Source organism: Lathyrus oleraceus, chromosome 5, assembly GCF_024323335.1.
Source record: "Lathyrus oleraceus cultivar Zhongwan6 chromosome 5, CAAS_Psat_ZW6_1.0, whole genome shotgun sequence".
NCBI lineage: Eukaryota > Viridiplantae > Streptophyta > Magnoliopsida > Fabales > Fabaceae > Lathyrus > Lathyrus oleraceus.
The window spans coordinates 408,762,500-408,783,974 of record NC_066583.1 but is presented as its reverse complement, the minus strand read 5'-3'; the positions used below and the strand labels follow the sequence as shown (position 1 = coordinate 408,783,974).

Genomic DNA, 21,475 nt, shown 5'->3' with positions numbered 1-21,475 from the left:
CTCTTGTTTTATTCTCAATACTAAAGAACATCTGAACAAGTTTGATTCAAAAGCACAAAAAGGTATTATGTTAGGATACTCAGAACGCTCTAAAGGCTACAGAGTATACAACACAGAAACCAAAATTATGGAAGAATCAATATATATCATATTTGATGATAAGCTTGACCCTAAAAAGTCAAAGCTAGTTGAGAAACTTGCAGATTTGGAGATCACTCTTGCAGGTTCTGACGAAAAGACTATAGCACCAGAAGTATCTGATAAACAATGTCCAGATGCAATTGAAGCCTCAACTATCTAGAAAAGATTAAGAAGACTCCCCAACATCTCTGAAGATTTGATTCTGGGAAACAAGGATGAACCTATCAGAACTAGGTCAACATTCAAAGTATTTGAAGAAACTTCTCTAGGACTAGTATCTCTGATGGAGCCTACCTCCTGTGATGAGGCACTTCAAGAAAACGACTGAGTTCTAGCTATGAAAGAAGATCTAGATCAATTCTCAAAGAATGACGTCTGGGATCTTGTTCCAAAGCCTAAAGGAACTCACATTATTGGAACCGGATGGGTGTTCAGAAACAAACTGAACGAAAAGGGAGAAGTAGTCAGAAACAAAGCACGACAGGTGGCATAGGGTTACAGTTAACAAGAAGGCATTGACTATAATGAAACCTTTACCCCATTCGTCAGGTTAGAATCTATTCGCTTGTTTGTTTCATTTGCTGTGAATCATTCAACCAAACTATATCAAATGGATGTCAAGAGTGCATTCATTAATGGTTATATATCAGAAGAAGTTTATGTCAATTAACCTCCAGGTTTTGAAAACTCTAAATATCCAGAACACGTTTTTAAACTTAAGAAACCATTGTATGGTTTAAAACAAGCTCCTAGATCTTGGTATGAAAGACTAAGTAGCTTTCTTCTGGAACATAATTTTATTAGAGGAAAGGTTGACTCTACACTCTTCTGTAAAAATATTAGAAATGATCTCATGATATGCCAGATATATGTTGATGACATTATTTTTGGTTCAACTAACCCCTTTGTATGACAAGAATTCTCTGAGCTAATGCAAGCAGAATTTGAAATGAGCTTGATGGAAGAACTAAAGTTCTTTCTAGGAATTCAAATCAATCAAGCTTCAGAAGTTACCTACATTTATTAAAGTAAGTACATAAAAGACATTCTGAAGAAATTCGAAATGGCTGAATGCAAACCTGCTAAGACACCAATGCATCCAACCTACATTCTAGAGAAAGAAGAAATTAGCCAGAAGGTTTATCAGAAGCTCTATTGTGGTATGATAGGCTCCCTTCTCTATCTGACGGCCACACGCCCTGATATTTTGTTTAGTGTATGTCTTTGTGCCAGATTCCAATCAGATCCCAAGGAATCTCATTTAACAGCTGTTAAAAGAATCCTCATGTATCTGAAAGGAACCCCTAACCTTGGCCTGATGTATGAGAAAACATCAGAGTATAGGCTCTTTGGTTATTGTGATGTAGATTATGTAAAGGATAGAATAGAATGTAAAAGTACATCTGGGAACTGTCAGTTCTTGGGAAATAATCTTATATCTTGGGCCAGCAAAAGGCAATCAACCATAGCTCTGTCCACTACATAAGCAGAATATATATCAGCGTCACTCTGCACTACTCAGATGCTCTGGATGAAAAATCAACTTGAAGACCTTCTGATCTTTGAGAGTAACGTTCCTATTTTCTGTGATAATACTGCTTCCATTTGTTTAAGTAAGAATCCTATTCTGCATTCCAAAGCCAAGCACATAGAAATAAAACATCACTTCCTTAGAGACTACGTTCAGAAAGGGGTAATTTCATTAAAATTTATTGACACAGACCATCAATGGGCTGACATCTTTACTAAACCCCTCGCTGAAGACAAATTCTCTTTTATTTTGAAATTTTTAAACATTCAAATTTGTCCAGAATAAATGTGCTTCTCTGAAATAGCATAATATGACTCTGAATTAAAACATCTAGTATCTAGATCTGACTCTGATGCTTCTACCATTTAGGAGTCATCTGAATCAGAAATCCTCAGGACCTAACCTTTGGTATTCCTGAAGATCAGATAAAGTAACACGTGGAGCCTTATGCATCTGACCTTGAAACTTCTAGATAGCTGTCTAGCAGAAATCAAGAGACATACTCTTGAAATCTCCTTGAGCAGTGTGTTGATTTGGGGATTAGACCTCCATCATGGGATGTAATCATTCTCCTCCAAACGTGCAAACTTGGTTAACGTGCTGCATTTAATTATTTAACATCTAAACTACTTCTAATGATGTCGTTTTGCATGCATCTATATGAGTATAAATACTTTCCCCACATTACAATCTCACACTTTACACTCACGCCTACACTAAACCCTCTCTCTCTTAGTTCTTCATCTTCTTCAAGATTTCTGCATTTTCAACAAGTTCTTCATCCTCAACATTGTTCTTCATGGATGCTCAATAATAATCCGTCTATAACTTCTCTCAACAGATGAACTCAACGGAACAAACACCCATTTCTACTCAACAAACAACAGCAACCACCGGCGTTGTCTCAACCCCCATCTACAGGGAACCCCATATCCTTGATCGTGAACCCCACATCCACCTAGCAACACCGTTTGAAAAGCTTAAGGTATTGTGTGAGTCGCTAGTGGATTTTGAAAACATGAAAAAGAATGGGGTAGACCTAAATGAAGAGTTAAGGATGCAAGGGTGGGAAACCTACTTTCAAAGACTCTATGGCCCTGTGTACACATATCTGGTGAAGGATTTATGGCGTTTCGCAAACTCAAATGACCACTACATCGTCTCTCATGTTCTGGGAGTGAAAATAGTCATCATTGAGAAATCTATTGCCTCCCTTCTAAATATGGAGAAGACAGGAGGAAGACGCATCTACAACATCAACCCTAGGGCAAAATATCTGTCCCAGGAAATCAACCCCATTATCTTTCAACAGAACGCTGAGGGGAAACACTCCAAGAACAAGGAACTCCATCAGGACCTCCGTGTCTGGCTGAAGATTATCCTAGGCACCATTCATCATCGGCCTGCATCAAACTCTTCTGACTACATCAACACATATCAGAAGTGTATTATGTACTGCATCCACAAAGGGCTGGAATTGTGTCTGCCAGCACTACTCTTCAAGTATCTCAGAGACTCCGTCAAAGATACGAGAAACAACATGAAGACCAGAAACAACATCCCTCTGGGAAGACTTATCTCATATGTTCTAATCGAGAGTGGCTTAGTTGATCACCTGATCCATCTCAGACTAATGGAAGATGTCACTATTGACATTGGGAGACCTCTGAATGCTCGGAATCTGAAGAACATGGGGATCATTTATCAAGTCAGAGATAAACCAACACTAGACACCTCCTAGGAAGCACTCAAGGATCAGAGGAAGATTCCAAACGGACTCTATATATTCTCCAAGATTGACCCTCCAAAAGTGGTAGCTTACTATCTACAAGATCTTGCCAATCAAGGGGTAGACATCTCTGAGTTCTCAGTGGACTGGCTACCTGAGCATCCACCAAACTTCATGAAGACGATGTGAGAGCCTTCTGAGAAGTCCAAGAAGGCAAAGAAAGAAAAGTTGGGAGAATCTTTTGGGTCAAGACATCCAGTCCCTCTAGCTGGCTCTCCAAGCAAGTTTATACCTCTCTCCCGCTCTATTAAACTTAAACCTATTTCTTCTTCTCTTCCCCAAACCCACTCCAATATGCACCTCATATGAAACACCCCCCTTAACCACCAGAACCTCTAACCCACCCTCTCTAAAAATCAACCTTGCTACCACCACACTACCCATTTCTGAAGAAGAAATGTTGAATGAAACTACCTCACCATCATTATCATCCTCACCTCAATCCCCACCATACTATGTACTCTCCTCTGACAATGAACCATCTGACCCCTAATCCCCCACTCTGGCTCAGCTTCACGCTTATGCTCTGGCTTCTCAACAAACACCACAAACTGAACCTGAACCAGAAGTCACTTCTCCACCCCCTGAACAACAAAATTCAACTACATCTGAACAGCCTCAAACACCACCACCTGCACAACAACCAAATCCACCTCCTAAACAACCAATCCACTCACCATCTAAACCTCAACCAAATCCACAACCTGAACAAACAACACCTTCCCCCTCTGCTATTCTCACACCACCAACATCTGTTGCCACCATCACTCCCACTCTAAATCTTGATGAAACCAATCCACCTTCTCCATCCTCCCTAGCCTCTGCCTCTGAACTAGAAACTGCCTTCCCTACCCTAGAAGAAGCAATAAATGTTTTTGCAGAGTCTTCAGTAGAGAAGATCAAGTCCCTGACTATCAACTCTAGCATCAGTGACGATCCCTCTATAGTAAGGATCCACTGGAACAGAGTGATCAGTTGGATGACCTCTGAAGCCTTCAAACTGAAAGGTCTCTCTGAACAAGTCTTTAACGACTTCATCAAAGATGCTGGTATAAGGCTCCAAGCTCGCTTGGCCAGAAAGGATGAGGAAAAGGCCAAGAAGGAGGTAGAAGAGAAAGCTTGCCTGGAAGAAGAACAGATGATCAGAGAAGCTGAAGAAAAGGCTGCTGCTGAAGCTGCTGCTGTTGCTGAGGCTGAGGCAAAAGCTAAAGCCGAAGCTGAAGAAGTAGCACGTATTGCTGCAACGGAAGCTGCCAAGGCCAGGGCTGATGCTTTGACTCAGGGGGAGCAATCTAATTATGAGTTTGCCCCTCTGGTCTTAAAGACTATGGAGGAATTACAAAAGGAACAACAAGTGGTTCGAGCTAGGCTGGATCAACAGGATTCCGTCAACATCAACATTCATAACATGTTGACTCGGCTGCTCCAACGGATGCCTCCGTCCCTAAACCCTTAGGCACCTAGGCTATTTGTTTGTTGCTTTTCCTTCTGATGTTTTTTTCTTGATTTTTGATCTATGCCTTCTGTGTTGCCTATCTGTACCTATTTTTCTCTGCTATATGAATATTCGTTTTTGCTATGTGTAACACCTCAAAATTTGCCCTCCTCTTCTTGGGACTAGTTTGACACATTGCATTTCATATTTTAGGGTATTAGGCATTGCATGTTGCATATCATATGAAAATAAGAAAAGTCATCCTCCAAAGTCTTTTCAGAAGATGGAGATGTTACATGATTCAAGCCTGAGGGTTTCTATGAATCGATGATCAACCATCTGAGGGGTTTGTACTTCAATTAGGGTTTTCTGATCCTTCAAAGGTCTTGAGCATTATCTTGTTTGCAAGGATATATTATCATCATCATGGTTATGTCATCATCCAGGGTTTCATGATTCATGTTCAAGTTCCTTTGGATTAGGGTTTTGACCTCTGGTTAACCCTAATCAATGACTTTCTTCCAGCCAGGGTTTCTCAAGGAGATGAAGTATTTTATTGAGATGGAGATCACATGATCATTATGAGGAGCTTACAGGATCTAGGGGTTCATTTTTGAGCAATTTCCCCAAGTGGTAGAGGCTCAAGCTGATCAGAGCATGTCAAGGGCATCTGAGGACCCCAGAAAGTCAACTGTGCAGTCAACTGAGGGCTATGAGGTGGGGAAATGAGTTTCAACACTTCAATCATGTTCAAAAGAGGTCCATTTGTCATTTCAAACATCTATCTTGAAGATTTTGAAGTCAGGGCAAGAGTTTCCAAAAATGGAAAGTGACCTGTAATTGAAAGTTTCCAAAAATGGCAAGTTTTTGGTCCACATTCAACTTGACTTTTCAACATCAAATAAGATTCAAATGGATTTTTGGTGAACATGAAAGTTGAAGATCTTTCTCTCCTTGTTTGAAAAACTCCAAGATCATGTCCATCTGATAATTGGTTGAGAAATTATGATCAAATGATTACCAAGTATGCATGGAACTTCAAAATGCCATAACTTTTGATTCAAAACTCCAAATTGGTCCACTCTTTTTGCAAAATGCTCCTTGTGACCAAGAGATTCCAAATGAATCATTTCCTTGCTTGAAAAGATTTCATATGATCATGCGTTCATACATCTGCTTTTTGGAGGGAAAATCCATAATTTGAATTTGGTTGATTATGCAAGCCATTTGATCATTCCATCATGTTTATTGGTTGGTTTTAAGTGAGATTTAAGCCATTGCATGCACTGTTCACGTACACATGGCCATGAATAACCTCATTTTAATTTTTTCACTTCACTTCAATTTTCCCTAATCATGTTTAGCCAAGGCTTAAGTGGGATTAGCAAAGTCATTAACACACCATATATAAGCCTAATCATAAAAGAATTTGCTCAGAACAACAATTCTAGATCTGAAATTCAAGCTTCCCTCCATTTTTTCTCTCACTTCAAACTTCAAATTTCTTCATACAAGTCCTCAATTTCTTTGCATATTCTGGTTAATCATGGAGTTTTGAGTAGGAATACACGCCTGGTTTGGAGAATTGAGTGAGATTTGAGCTGGTTCATGAACAATCATACATTGATGGAAGATTGAAATTGAACCAGATCTAGTGGATTTCAAGTGCTTCTTCATACACAAAGCTTCAAGATACAAGTAGAGGAGAAGATCTGGAGGCTTGAACACGTGAATTTGAACACTGCAAGTTCCAAGTAAGTGAAATTCGATCTGCACCATTTGTTGTTTCATGTACATGATTAGAAAGATCGTGCTTTGCAGAGAATTTTGATAGCTTTAGATTGTGTTTTGGCTGGATATTGCTCATGCTATGTGGATTTAAAGTTTTGATGTTGAAAATGTTTCTCTTTGATCCGTGCGTATTAGTGAGAGTTAGATCAAATGAATAGGATATTTGAGTTCCTCGTTGCAAGACCTTTCCAATGATGTATGATATGATGAATTTTGGAAATTTCGCATGAGGCTCCACCGGAATTCAACCGGAGAAGACGGTGGAAACCACTGTCCGCCGCCTCTGTAATTTGTACCTAGGGTTTAGTCCAAACGTTGCGTTTTGAAGGCGCTCATTGACATAGCTTACCTGCGTTCGATCCTGGCATGCGTATTGCTTTGGATTTATTTTTTCTTGAGCGCGCCTGTGAACTGTCCAAACCTGAGTTCGAGCCTTGGCATTTACATGTTTCAGCATTTATTTTTTGAGCGCTCTTTTGGACCATTGGCGCGTGTGTTCGAATCTTGTTGATGTGTGTTGCATTACGCGAAAAAACCGGCGGGAAAAAGACACAGAGCCGCCACCATGCGTTATTTATCCCAAAGGAGGGAAAGGAAACGCTCGAAGTAAACCTGGAAAGGAAATGGCCTCACGGCCAGAGATTGATAGGATCGGGAGTCGGTTATGCGAAGGGAAGGTATTAGCACCCCTACGCATCCGTCGTACTCGACGGGATCCACGTTCAGAAAGAATAGAAGAAAGGTTGCTAGATAACTGCTCAAAACATGCACAAAGCTGGAATAAAACACAGATGAAAGACGGAAGAAAGGTGACTCGGCAGGATGTCGCATCCTGGTCCTACGTAGTTTATCAGACACAAACATCAGAGTCGACGTAGTTCGGGGACTGGGGAAACGTGCTCGCTAGGACATCGCATCCTATGCATATGTATCTTCTCTAACTGGAGAAGAATCAGAGAACTCGTAGCTCAGCTAACGCACGCTGAAACAAAACACTGAAACAGGAAACCGACTGCCAATCGCTGGACTTACGTCAGACTCCACACAAACAAACACCCACAGGAAACCGACTGCCAATCGCTGGACTTACATCAGACTCCAAACACACACAAGGGGGTTGAAAAAGAAAAAAAGGTGCCCAGAGAGATCTGCTCATCTCCTGCCTACGTACCTTCATCTGGTATGAGGATCAGGGCGACGTAGTTCCCCTTAACAGGAAAAAGCTTCTATCCTAACCAGAGACTAGGGAGATAACAAGCTACTAGGGAGACTACGACTCGAGCCTAGAAGTTGTCATGCATACGATCCCTATGTTGAGGTCTCTAATCCTAACTCGCACCGGAAGCAAGCTAGCCTAAATAGCAAATAAGCAAACACAAGCACAAGAGAGCAAGCACACACACAATATGCAAACAAATGGCTCATACAAGGCTGGGCTTTAGTCAAGGGGTCATATCAACCTCGACAAACAAACCAACTGGAAATGGTGTTTTGAGCTCTTAACCCTAACATTGAGAGTTAGGGTGAAGCAGATGAAATGGGAAATGAGGGTAAGACCTCATAGCTCTTAACCCGGGCCTGGGTGAGCTTGACTCAATGAAAGTGTGAGAGTCCAGAATGCGGGACTCTACTCCACAATGACTGACACAACAAGATTTTGGGTTTTTATTCAAAGTGCATCAACACATGGTGTTAGCAAGGTGAATGACACAATTGAGTAGCAGGGGATGGATTGCACATCCCTTTATCTGCCAATGCCTCTTCACTTAGGAGGTCTTTGAATGTACAAGGCACAAAGATAAACAAGCACAAACATTGCCTCTTAAGGAGGGCTTCAGACAGGTGCCTGCCAACATAACATGACAGGTCTTCCAGACTACATGAAGAATAGGAAGTTACCTAGGTGGTATGCCAACCACAAGCAAAGCAAAGCAACTCAAACAATGAGTTAAAGCGGCTAAAGTACCTGTAAGAAAAGCTAAACCAGACAATATTTACATTCAGACAAATCAAACAATCAACAACAGTCAGACAACCAATCATCAGACACCAATGGTGCAAGGCATAAGATGCAAGCAAACTAAATTGATTCACCATCCAAAAGACCCACAAAACAGCAAGGTTAGTCAACCAAAATAACTTGTATCTCAAGTGATGAGATCAAATCAACCAATGTGGCTAATTGCTTGAAACCTGAAACACAAAGTCCAAAAGATGAGAACAAACCACTAGCTCAAAGGCTAGGGTCAAAGGTGGGGCAAAAAGTCAAAACAGAAACTAAAACTCAACATGAATCACATTTAATCAAGTAAGAACAAGTCCTAAAAAGGACCAAGTCAAAATCATCAAGCAAAGCCATTTCATGTGCAAGAGAAGGCAAAGGCAAATTCAAAGCTCACAATTGACCATTGAGAATCAAAATTCCATATTAAAACAGAAAAGACTCAAGCAATTCTGGAAATTTTCATGAGCATACAACATGTCAAATACAATCATCATACCAAAAATCAGAATCATCAGAGTTCAATTGACATGGATACAAAAATGCACAAGCTAGACATCCAATTGTGTGACACAAATTGTCACACCAAAAGTACATGTGTCCCAAATAGTGAAGACAATATCAAAAAATGCCAAATAAAATCACACAAATCCATCATCATGTTAACAAACAACATGCAAAATTTCGTGGCATTTGGATCATGTATGAGCATTCTATGATAGGATGAATGAAGCAAGGTCACAAAAGCATACATGTTCAATCACTCTAACACAATTTAATTTCCAGGCATGGTAAAATCACAAAATCAATACCATAAAATTCTAGACATTCATAGGATCATGTAGGAAAAAACCTGGAATTATTTGGACCATTATTCTATTAGATATGAATTTTTGAAGTTGGCCTAAAAATTTGAATTAAAATGAACAATGCATATGGAATTATGGAGGGAAAGATAATTGATGCATTAATTTGAATATATGTCTTCAGCAAGAATCGAAGCATGTCCAGCGCCAGGTTCAATACGCGGTCGTTTCACTTGGCCAGGGAAAATGAAAACAAAATTCCTAAACGCTGGAGCGGGGATTCGAAGGGAGGGCCTGGATACACGAAACAGCGTCGTTTCAGCGTGCGCCCTAGGGTTTTGCAGAAGCGCCGTGCACTGTTCCTAGCGGCGGCTGGTACGGTGGAAACCACCGTCTTCTTCATGAAGACGGTGGGTGAACAGTAGCTTCACTCAAATTTTTTTTCTTCAGAATTTAATAAAACGTACACCATTCGAAAGCTTACACCAAGCACAACACAAATCCACCATTATTTCAGTCTAATTCATCATAAATAAAGAGAATCGAAGGGAAATGTTTTTTGACATTCAAACTTTAACTCAACATAACTTAATCAATATTGCACTATTTTCAACGAAATTTGTACCAGAATACTCAGGGTGAGAAGATCTACATAACCATGGCAAAAGAATGGAGAATAGTGAGATTCGAAATTTCACCTTCTTGAAGAACAATGTGAGGAAACAGTGTGTTCAGGGCTCCAGTAACGTCCAGATCTACTCTATCAACTCTGATATGAAGCTTTGTTTATGTATGGATGCTTAATTCCACTTGAATCCAGCTCAAACTCCATGTTCCATGTTCATCTTCAAGCTTGGTGTGTACATGATTCTGGCACGAATTGGACAAAGCAACTGTTGATTCTTGCTCTAAACTTCACCAGCATCAACAATCTACCAAGAAAAATGGTGTTTATGTGGAGAACTTTGAAGTTTTTTGTGAGAGAAATTTTGGAAGAAAACTCAAATTCTAGATCTAGAATCCTCTGTACTGAGCCAAACAGTTGCAATTAACCTTATATACCTCCTGTTAATCACACTGAAATTAATTCTAAGCATTGGTTAATTGAGATTATTCAAAATAGAGGTGAATTGCAAAAATGCTAAATACACCTAGCATGGCAAAGGGGCACGTGAACAGTGCCATGCTGAAGCCCAAATCCACTTAAAATCACAAAATAATCAGCATGGGATTGGAATTAGGCTTGCATGATTCACACAATTCAAAATATCCAAATTCCTTCCAAAATGCATATATGTAAGCACATGATGGTGTAAGCTTCCTCCATGCAAGGTAATGAATGGTTTGGAAAGTATTGGCTATAAGGAGCATGTTGCAAAAAGAGGCACTCAATTTGGAGTTTTGGTTCAAAAGATATGGCTTGTTGAAGTTTCATGCACACTTTGCAATGATTTGATCATAACTCCTTAACCATTCATCATAAATTCATGATCTTGGACTTTTTGGAAATGGGAAAGAAATATCTTCAACTTTCATGTTGGACAAAATTTCATTTGAAGCTTCTTTGATGTCCAAGATTCGGTCATCATCCAACGGTCCTCTCAAACTCCTATATAAAGGATGGAATGCCGCTTAGGAAAAATACACCTGAGACACACAAGAATACAAAACTCTCCATCATCTTCTTTTCACTCTCTCACGAGCTGCTTCTCTTACGTGAAAAACTTTGGTTATCATTTTTGTAATATCTACTTATTGTTAGAAGCACTGTGCATTACCAATCATTTTATTACTAAGATATTTCCTCAAGTGACTCTATGAAGTCTAAATACTTGAGAGGGCTAGGGGATTAATTCTCTTAGATGGTTGTTTGTGTAATCTTTCAAGATTAGTGGATTAAGACCTTTTTGAAGGCGAAATCACCTTGGCCGGGCGGACTGGAGTAGCTTTGAATTTCAAACGAACCAGTATAAAATTCTGTGTCATACTTTTTATTCTTCGTGTGTCTAAGTTATTGAAAAAGTTTTATTTTCCAAACAATTCAAACCCCCCTTTCTTGTTTTTCTCTACCTTCACAGACCTCGTGTGTTCAGAGAAGGTGACCTTGTGGTCAAGAAGATTCTATCTTTCAAACCAGATTCTAGGGGCAAATGGACTCCTAATTATGAAGGCCCATATGTTGTTAAGAGATCCTTTTCGGGCGGTGCTTTGATTCTTACAACTATGGATGGTGAAGAGTTCACACGTCCTGTGAATGCCGATGCAGTCAAGAAATACTTCTCCTAAAAAGAAAAGAACAACTCGCTAAGTTGAAAACCCGAAAGGGCGACTTAGGCAAAAATGAGCGTCTCAGTGGATTGAAAACCCAAAAGGGAGATCCAGGCAAAAGTTAGAGACATAAAACAGAAAGAATTATCCTGATAAATTGAGTACCCCACCTTGGGGCAATTTATGCAAAAATTAGGGATTATGGCAAGTAACTGCAAGCTGTTGATATCCAGTATTGAAGACTTTCTTGAGCTCAATGTTTAGTTTTGATTCATCTTCACCCAAAGCCAAGAGCACAGTGGATATTGAAGGCAGTAGAAGGATTAGTGATCATTGTATTCAATGTAGCCCTTTTCCATGTAAATTACCATTTTTCAACTTTTGTAAAGATCTATGGAGTCTTGTCATTTACAGACTATCATCATATTAAATAAAGTTGAGCTTTTTATCCAATTGTATCTACTCTTATTTATTCAGCTAAATAGAATTAAATTTTATTGTGATCATTTTGAAATTAAAGTTGTAAAACAAAAATCAGGGGTTTTCTTAAATAATAAAAGAAATTACTTTTTAAAGAGCAATCAATTTCATTTAAGGATGTCCGCAGCGGTCTGAGGACAGGTAAGCCCTAAAATACGAAGCATTGTTGGTTTTCCCCAAGCAGTTGGTGTGATCTCTGTTTCTTCCCCAGCATCTTTTCAGCTTCCATCCGAGTTTTAATGGTTCCCTCAGCTGAGTTCGGAATTGCCTCCCTCGAGTTGTAGGCGCACTGTCGCAGCAGGTTGCATAAATTCAACAAACTTTATTTCCCCTCAAGTCACCAACAGAGTTATCCATGACCCCTGTTAACCTTGATTCTTAAGCAGTATTTTCAGTCGTCTGCAAGGTTGTCGCCCATTTGATATGGTGTTGACCTAAAATTCCCCGCAGAGTTGATAGTGCAGGTTTTCGGCAAATCTTTTCCTTTTCCCCAACCAGGGTTGAGATTTTGAGGTGGATAACTCTTGTTCTTTCCTTTGCAACTTTTTCTCTCCAGCAGATGCTTCCGTCCTGTGAGGATTGGATGAGTATTGTATTGATGTGGACCAGTGACATTTGTATCCTTTGTGATCATTTTATCAGCATAATCATCATATATACCTATAGATATACATTCATAGATTTCATCATTTCATTAATAATTCACTTTGTGTTTCATTGTTTCCCTGATCCTCTGCTACGGTGGTGTCCTTTCCCCCACACAGATTTGGCATGTATGTTCTCTTTCAATTGTAGAGTGTCAGCCCCTTAAGCAAAAAGAGTTTAACCTTTCTCATTCCCCACTGAGTTATTTCCTCGTGGATGATCATTATTTTAGCTTCTTCCCCAGTTGATTGTCTGGATGGAATCACTCCCCCTGAGTTATATCCTCATTGGGTTGAGTCTTTGATTGACCGTTTCTTTCTAGATCTTACCTAGATAGATGCTTTTGGTCCCCCGAGAGTCTATTACCCAATAACCGGTAATATTCTTCTCAATTTGCAAGTATTTCACTTCTACCATAATATCCGGCAAAAGTAACCTTTTTCTGCCCAGCAGATTCGTTTTCACGTCTCCCATGAAGTTTATCCTTGATATGTTCATCCTAACCGATGATGTATATTTTCTTCCCCTGCTTTGAGTCTATTCTTGATATGTTCACTTTAATCAGTGACATATATTCTCGTTTTAGTATTCTACCCAGTAAAAAGGTAGTTGTAATCCCTATTTTGTTTCCTAGAAGGGTAATCCTTGATATGTCCATCCTAACCGATGACATATTTCCTCTTCTTTACGGTCTTCTGCCCAGTAACCGGTAGTTGTAATTCTTGCTTTCCCTTTTTCAAAGTCTATCCTTGATATGTTCATCCTAACTGATGACGAACATTCTCTTTTCGGTATTCTATCCAGTAACTGATAGATGTAATTCCTATTTCTCCCCTCGGAGTCTATCCTTGATATGTTCATCTTAACTGATGACAAATATTCTCTCTCCGGTATTCTATCCAATAGCTGATAGATACAATTTATATCCTTCTTTTTCAGGCAGTTTATCCTTGATATGTTTACCCTAACTGGTAATGGATATTCTTCCTAATGTCCCCATGTGAGTCTATCCTTGATATGTTCATCTTAATCGATGACTGATATTCTTCTCTTTGAGTCTATCCTTGATATGTTCACCTTAGTCGGTGATGGATATTCTCTTTCTTTGTGGTCTTCTTCCCAGTAACCGGTAGTTATAAATCCTATTTGATTTGGTTCTTTCCTCAATGATTCATCCTTGATATGTTTACCCTAACCGGTAACGGATGTCTTCTCTGACAGATTTTGTTATCTCCTTACCCAGTAATCCGTGGTGGATAATATAATTATGTCACTCCTGTGTTAAAGATTATTTCTTCCCCAGTTAAGTCTGAGTGCGTATTTCCTTAGTGAGATCTCCATTCCCTGTTTGGTTTGAGTATTTCAGCTTTGATATGATCTACCCGTTTCCCCTGCAGATGTTCCTTTTATTCCCCGACTGAGTCTTTCCATTGATTTATTTTCATGGAATCCCTCTAGTCCCCTAGCAGTTTTAAAGTCGTAGTCTGGCCTACGCACAACCTTTTATCCCCTAGAGTCTCTGTCTCCCCAGTGAGCTTTCCTCACGGAATACATTATACTCCCGCGGACTTTCAGCCTCTCCGGATTCTTTTCCTCTGTGACAACATTTTCCCCACAGAGATTATTTTAACATTCATATCACATGCACCATGAGGTCTCTTAGGGACCAAAATTAGTTTCTATATGTTATTATTTAAGTCCATTCTACTAAGTCGATACGAAGATTTTAACCTTCATCTCCTCAGCTAGAATGTCCTTAAATAGGGGCAGCTGTAAGACCCCAATTTTGACCCTAAGATCCTTCATGCTATCTCATCATATGCATTGGCATTGGGATCACACCTTGGCATTCTCCTTACCCCTCATTCATTGGGTTTGCATTGGGAGAGATCACCAAGCACTTTTGATTGTATCATACTTTGTTTTTCATTATTTACTAACCAAAATACCAAAAATATGTCAATGCATAGTTTATTGTTTTTGTAGGTAGTGTACATGCTCACCTATGCTCTATCAGGCTCATATTTAGGGTTTGAGACCCTCATTGCAAGGAGCTCAATCAAGAATTGGTTTATTTTGGCTCTAAGTGTCATATATGAATCCCCATGATCTCCGCATGTTATTTTGATCAAGAAATCATCAAGAGTTTGGAGTTGGTTTGCCTTGGAAACCCTAATTCATCTAGGTATCTTATGTGACTTCTTCAATAAGTTTCTTCAACAATTGATAAAAAATTTCAAGGGATACTTCACATTAAATCATCTTATGCATATATGATCCTCCATGAGTCCCAAAAGACAAGATAATATCAAGCTAGCAAGTTGGTTCATGGTGGTTGACCAGAGGATTTCAACTAGTCAAAACTGGGGTTCCCTAGACCCTATCTCCTACAATTTTTGTCATATGAAAATTATTCCAAGAGAAACGTTACTCTAAATGATATTCCAAACAACTTTCATGTTTAGGTCAAGAGTTAATTTTTCTTGGAAAGTCATTTTTTATGGTGAAAGATTATAGGTCATTTTGTCTAAACCCTAATTTGGATGTCAACTTCCCAAGACCATAACTTTCTCAATTTTTATAAGATGAAAGCCATTCAAATTCCATGATCAAATTCAAGATGTATACTTGAACTTTTATGTTTCGAGGAAGTGAAAATTAAACTTGCAAATGCATGTTCCAAGAGGAAACATTATAGGTCATTTTGGGCCAATACCATTCAACAAGTGATTTTCCTCAACTTCTAAAATGCATAACTCCTTCATGCCAAATCCAAATTAGGTCTAATTTGTGACCATATTGAATGGATTTTAAATAGATATAACTTTGATGAAGGAATGTTTCTCATTTGAAACCCATTGAAAAAGTTATTCAAGGTGGACGAAGTGAACTATGGCTTGGTACTTAGAAATTTTGTTTGATATGTTTGATTTTCCAAACTTCCACCTCAAAATTGATCATGATCCAAGCTTCAAATGGAAAAGTGTTCAACATAAAAGTTGTTCCTCTTGATCTAACCTTTCCAAAAAGTCTAAAATCATCTCATTTGGACAAACTATAAATGATTTGCGCATGGCTTAAAGTTGAAGGACCATTTGGATAATTTGAAGTTCTACTTTTCATACACCAGTGCATGGCTTGTCAACATGATTTCAGCATTGCTTACACACAATTTTGGACATAAGTGCATCATTTGATGGGCCTATCACACGCCCATGCAAGCATGCAAGTGAGATTTTCAACTTTGGCCAAAAATGGAAGTGTGCAATTATCAATCTCCTTGGCTATAAATAGAAGCTCTCTTGTTCAGAATTGAGGACCCTGGCGCGCAAGCTTTGAATCAACAACCCTAACCCCTCACCATTAAAGGATAAGCTTGAAGATTTTCTCTGAAAATCAAGTTTGAGTCTCCTACTATTTTTGAGATTGAAACTCCAAGAGTCCATCCCTTTCCTTGATCCATTTCCATTCCATCAAGCATCTGAAGCAAGGCCAAGCATAATTGAGAGGAAGATCGTGTCAATCTGAAGCTCAGTGAAGGTGATTTTCAGAATTTTTCATCTCTTCGATTCTCACTCAACTCCCCACTATTCTTGTTGATTTTTGTTTGTCTGAAGTCCTACCAATGTCAGCAAGAAGATTGAGTTGCTTTGAGGTCAAATCGAAGCAACTCAGATCATGATCCTCAAAATTCAACTCCCTGTATTTTTCTATATACTTGGAGTTATACAAAATGGAGGCCAGATTCGAGCTCCTGAGCTTTTTTTCTTTAAATTTATGTCCTCCTTTTTCATTTTGGTGATGGTTGAAGCTGGACCAGTCTGGGGAGGTCCACCGAAGAAGAAGATCGAAGCTCTGGCTCCGATGATGTGTTGGTGTGTCTCTGAACAACGTGATCCATTCATTTTGTTTTAATCTTAGGCGTTGGTTTTGATTACCACTTGTACAGTGTTGTTGACTCAAGACCACATGGAACGCGCGCTAGAGACCATTTGATATGCCTTCTTAATTAATGAGGGAGATCAGATACTCCGCGTATTTTTGTAATTTTTTATTTTCATTTTAATTTCTTTATTTCTATTAATTCATATTAATTTTAATACTGATCCAAAAAATATGGGACTTTCACCAAAAAAATTCAAATATTTTTCTCTTTCATTTTCTGAATTAAAATTATTTTTCGGATCAATATTAATAGTTTTTCATGATTTAATTGTTTTTGTGCATATTTTTAATTGTTTAAAAATACTTTTGCATTTCCAAAAATAATGAAATTTTTCTCTAAGGTCCTTTGACCTTGTTTGACCTGTGATAGATCTCTTGGCCATTTATTTGGTGTTTTGAAGAGGTTTTAGGTTTTTGATCAAACATAATTTAATTTAATGCAATTTTAATTGATTTTTAATTGTTTAATTATGAATAAGTTGTGTTGAGCTATTTTTGTTGACTTGTGAAGTTTGACTATTGTGTTTGGGCCTTGGTCAAGGTTGATTTGACTTTGTTGGATTAAAATCATTGGATTTAGGAAATTGATGGAATGTACATTCCATCTCCCAAAATGAATGAATGATTTTAATTTGATAAAATCCTTCCCTTCTCCAATTTGTGTTTGTCTCATTTCCCCTCCCTCTTCAATCCCCTTATATCCCATTCACTCCATTGACCTATGATATCTCTATATCCTAAGGTTAATTGGTTGATAAACCAATATAAGTATGGATGAGACTAGGTCCACCCTTTTGCCATTTTCTTTTAAGTGTGGTATGTTTTAGGAGTATGGTTCATTATACCATATCTTTAACATGCATTAACACTAAAATTTCTATTGTCCGGCCTCAGATAGTTGTGACTTCTATATAAGTCCAATTACGATTGCTTAACATAGCGCTAAATTTTGACCCAAAAGCATAGCATTCTAGTAAGTGAGATTGTAAGTCTGCCCCCTTTCATGGTATTGTGTGGAAACTTGGCCTTTTTTCCTTTCTTTGGAAGATATCTTGGTTCAAGGATCCATGCTTGTGAAAGAGGGTTGAGTATTCTCCAAAGAATGATTTAAACAATTGAAAAGCAAAAATAGTACTAACACCTAATCAACTAACATTTGACTAACTTTTAATTTCAAGTCATTTACCTTAAGCACTTTAAATTTAAGCCATTTATCATTTGTCATTATACATATCATTTAACTTGTTTATTTTAATGTCATTTTTTACTTTGCTCACTTGATCCATATGTTGTTAATATATTGTGATTTTATATACTTGTCTTGTACCTTGTTTGTGTTTGTGGTCTTAGGACCTTAATGTACATAATAACAACAAAAACCCTTAAAAATGTTTGTGTGGACTGTTGGATTTGATCTGAGACTTGGACTTAGAATTAGGCAACACTCCCTATGCAAAAGGACTTGGCCAATGCCAACTTTTCTGAAGCCAAGCCATAGTGAATTGAACTTTCATCTGATGCAAGTATTGAGATCCCTTTTGAGTTCATCTATTACATGGTCTTGATGCAAATGTTACTTTGAACCTGTGTCTAATGCCTTATTCTGAGCCAATCAATGAGTATGTCATCTGATACATGGGGAAGATTATGAAGAAGACTATGGAGTTGCTAGCTTGGATGTGGCTATCTTTATTTGATGTGTTGCTCTTCATCTTACTTGCTTATTTATATTGCTTGATTTTAAAGTCCAAATGAAAAGTGGGTTTCTATATGATATTCTTGTCTATTGGATTGCTGATAACGCGAAAATACATTGTATATTTGCCTTGATTTACACTCAAAAATCGTAACACTTTCATTTATATTCCGATTATTCCGCAAGTGTTCGAGTTATTTTTGCATGTATTTCAATCCCCATGCTTAAATGAGCAAAGTATAGAAAAGGAAGGAAAAGAAGAAGAAACAGAAGAGAAAGCAGCAGAAAAACAGAAAAACAAAGAACACAAAAATTGTGGATGTGACGACCGTCACAAATCATGTCAAGACCGACACGCCCAGCCTGTGACGACCGTCATTGGTCCATCACGAACGTCACGCGGCCAAAATCAGCGCCTTGAAACAGTCAACAGAAGTGACCCAACAGGCCTAAATTCTCATTGGTCAGCCACTTGCCAGTGATTTCCTCACTCAACCAAGTCATCCTTGTTTATCTCAACTGCCAAGACCTAATGGGGGGATATAAAAAGACGGAAGTTGGATACACTGGGGACGCTTAATTTTTCTTTTGGAAGCTAGCCTTGAAGACCTTTTTCTCTCTGCATTTTTTTTACAGCAATTCTACTTTGTCTTTTACTTCTCTTCAGCAACATTAATTTTCTTTTACCGTTCAGAGCTTTGATTTTCCCCTTTTCCTTTCCACCTTTCGTTTAGCCAAAGTAGTAGTTTCCTACACTGGGGAACTACTATGATTTATTTAATTTAGTTTAAGCTATTATTTCGAAGAGGCAGAATCCTACCGATCTGTGGAGGACCGCTCAAGTACTTCAAGATTCGGCGTATTCTATTAATCCAATTTCCAGGTTTTTATTCAATTGTTATTTCTTTATTATTATTGTAATCATGTCTGTTTTATTGTTGATCTGTTTATGTTCGTATGTGTTTGCATTGTTTAACATGTCAGGCTAAACTACCGGTATCGGTATGTAACAATTTAATTAGACGGGATTTAATAATAATCGGTGTAAAACTTCTTTCCTCAAACAATCTTTTTGGCTGTGGTTTTTAATTTAAATTTAATTAAATTTGTCACAAGAGTGAGAAGCTTTTTAATCCGACTTTGCCACGAGATTGGGAAATTAACCAAGATGAGAACCAACAATCGCGAGAGCATGAGGGTCGAATTGAATAGTAAAAACTAGGCATTGATTTTAAAAACAGCGAGAGCACTTTAAAAGCAATTAGAACTTATTTATTTTCAAAAAGTATTTTTAACTTCAAATGGGACAGCGAGAGCGTACATTCTGACTTAAAGGTATAGTCTGAATCAACAATCACGAGAGTGTGAGATAAAGCCTTTTAAATAAGTATTTTCTACTGAAAGATATTTGGTACTTAAATTATACACCTGTGACTTATCAAATCCCTGACGATTAATGCGTTGCATACTGATATCCTTCTATTAATATTTTCTTAAAACTCAACTTCCCTTAGATTTAATTTTCTTCAACCAAACTTCTAAAAATCATTCCCTTAGCTAAACATAGCAATGTCGGTTGCATTAGTTTGACCATCGGTCCCTGTGGGTTCGAAATCTTTTAAAACTAAAACGACTGGACTGTGCACTTGCAGTCAAGTACCCGATAGACTATATTCTATATACACTCACGAGACGTATCAAGTTTTCTGCGTTGTTGTCGGGGACCTGATTTAGTCAAATAGTGCGATTCTTTTGTTGCACGGTATAGACTAAGGTAAAAACTAATCTCCTTTCCCTTATTTCCCCCGATTGTATGCCAAGTACTCGCTCACAAGGCGATAACTTAGCATCGTCAATCGCTGAATTAGAGCGTTTCTTATATTTAAGACGCTGAATTCTAGAGTACCAACAAAGGTATAATATTCCCGATATCTTCTTTCCTACTGTTGAACCGATTGAAAAACCAACCATGGCTGCAGCAGATCCACAGAATCGTCCTCTTAAGTTCTACGCTACCCCGTCCCAACAAGAACCTCACAGCAACATTGTTGCCCCTGCTATCAATCAAAACGATTTCGAGTTGAAACCCTCATTATTATCAGTCCTCCAACAACATAAATTTGCTGGAAATCCTACGGACGACCCTAATGAACATTTGACCAAGTTTGTGCAGTACGCAGACATTGTGAAGGCGAATGGTGTATCTCAAGATGCGAGAAGACTACGCCTCTTTCCTTTCTCACTAAGAGTCAGAGCCTGGGCTTGGTTGTAATCCTTGCCATCCAACTCAATTACAACATGGGTAGAACTGAAGAACATTTTCTTATCTCGATATTTTCCGCCAAGCAAAACTACTATGCTGAGAGCTCAAATCAAAGGATTTCGATAAAAAGATGTAGAATCTCTCTACGACGCGTGAGAGAGATACAAAGACATGATGAGGATATGTCCATATCACGGTCTCGAAGACTGGGTGATCATTCACACATTTTACAATGGGCTTCTGTATAACACAAGATTGACAGTAGACGCTGCCTCAGGCGGTGCACTTATGGACAAGCCATACAACGAAGCCTATCAACTCATTGAAAACATGGCCCAAAACCATTGCCAATGGGGAGGTGAAAGAACTCTAGTAGAAAAGTCCCAAACAAAAAGTGGAATGTACGAAATCAGTAGCCTTGACAATGTCCATGCTAAGGTAGATGCCCTTGTTCAAAAGTTAGACAACTTGGCCATACCACCCGCAGCCACCATGGCTGCCGTGACTCCAAACTGTGAGTTATGTGGAACCCCTAGACACACTGCACCAGAATTTCAGATATTAGTAGGAGTCCCAACCGATCAAGTGAATTACGCACAAGGAAATCCTTATTCGAATACCTACAACCCAGGTTGGAAAAATCATCCTAACTTTTTGTATAAGAATAACAACGCCCTGTATGC

At 38.6% G+C, this 21,475-nt stretch overlaps 1 non-coding gene across 1 annotated transcript; it reads right to left on the bottom strand.

Moving 5' to 3' along the window:
- Nucleotides 1–20,885: 20,885 nt before the first annotated feature.
- Nucleotides 20,886–20,992, bottom strand: LOC127089661 (small nucleolar RNA R71). The gene has a single exon (XR_007791224.1). It is a non-coding gene; the product is annotated as a small nucleolar RNA R71 (small nucleolar RNA).
- Nucleotides 20,993–21,475: the final 483 nt, after the last annotated feature.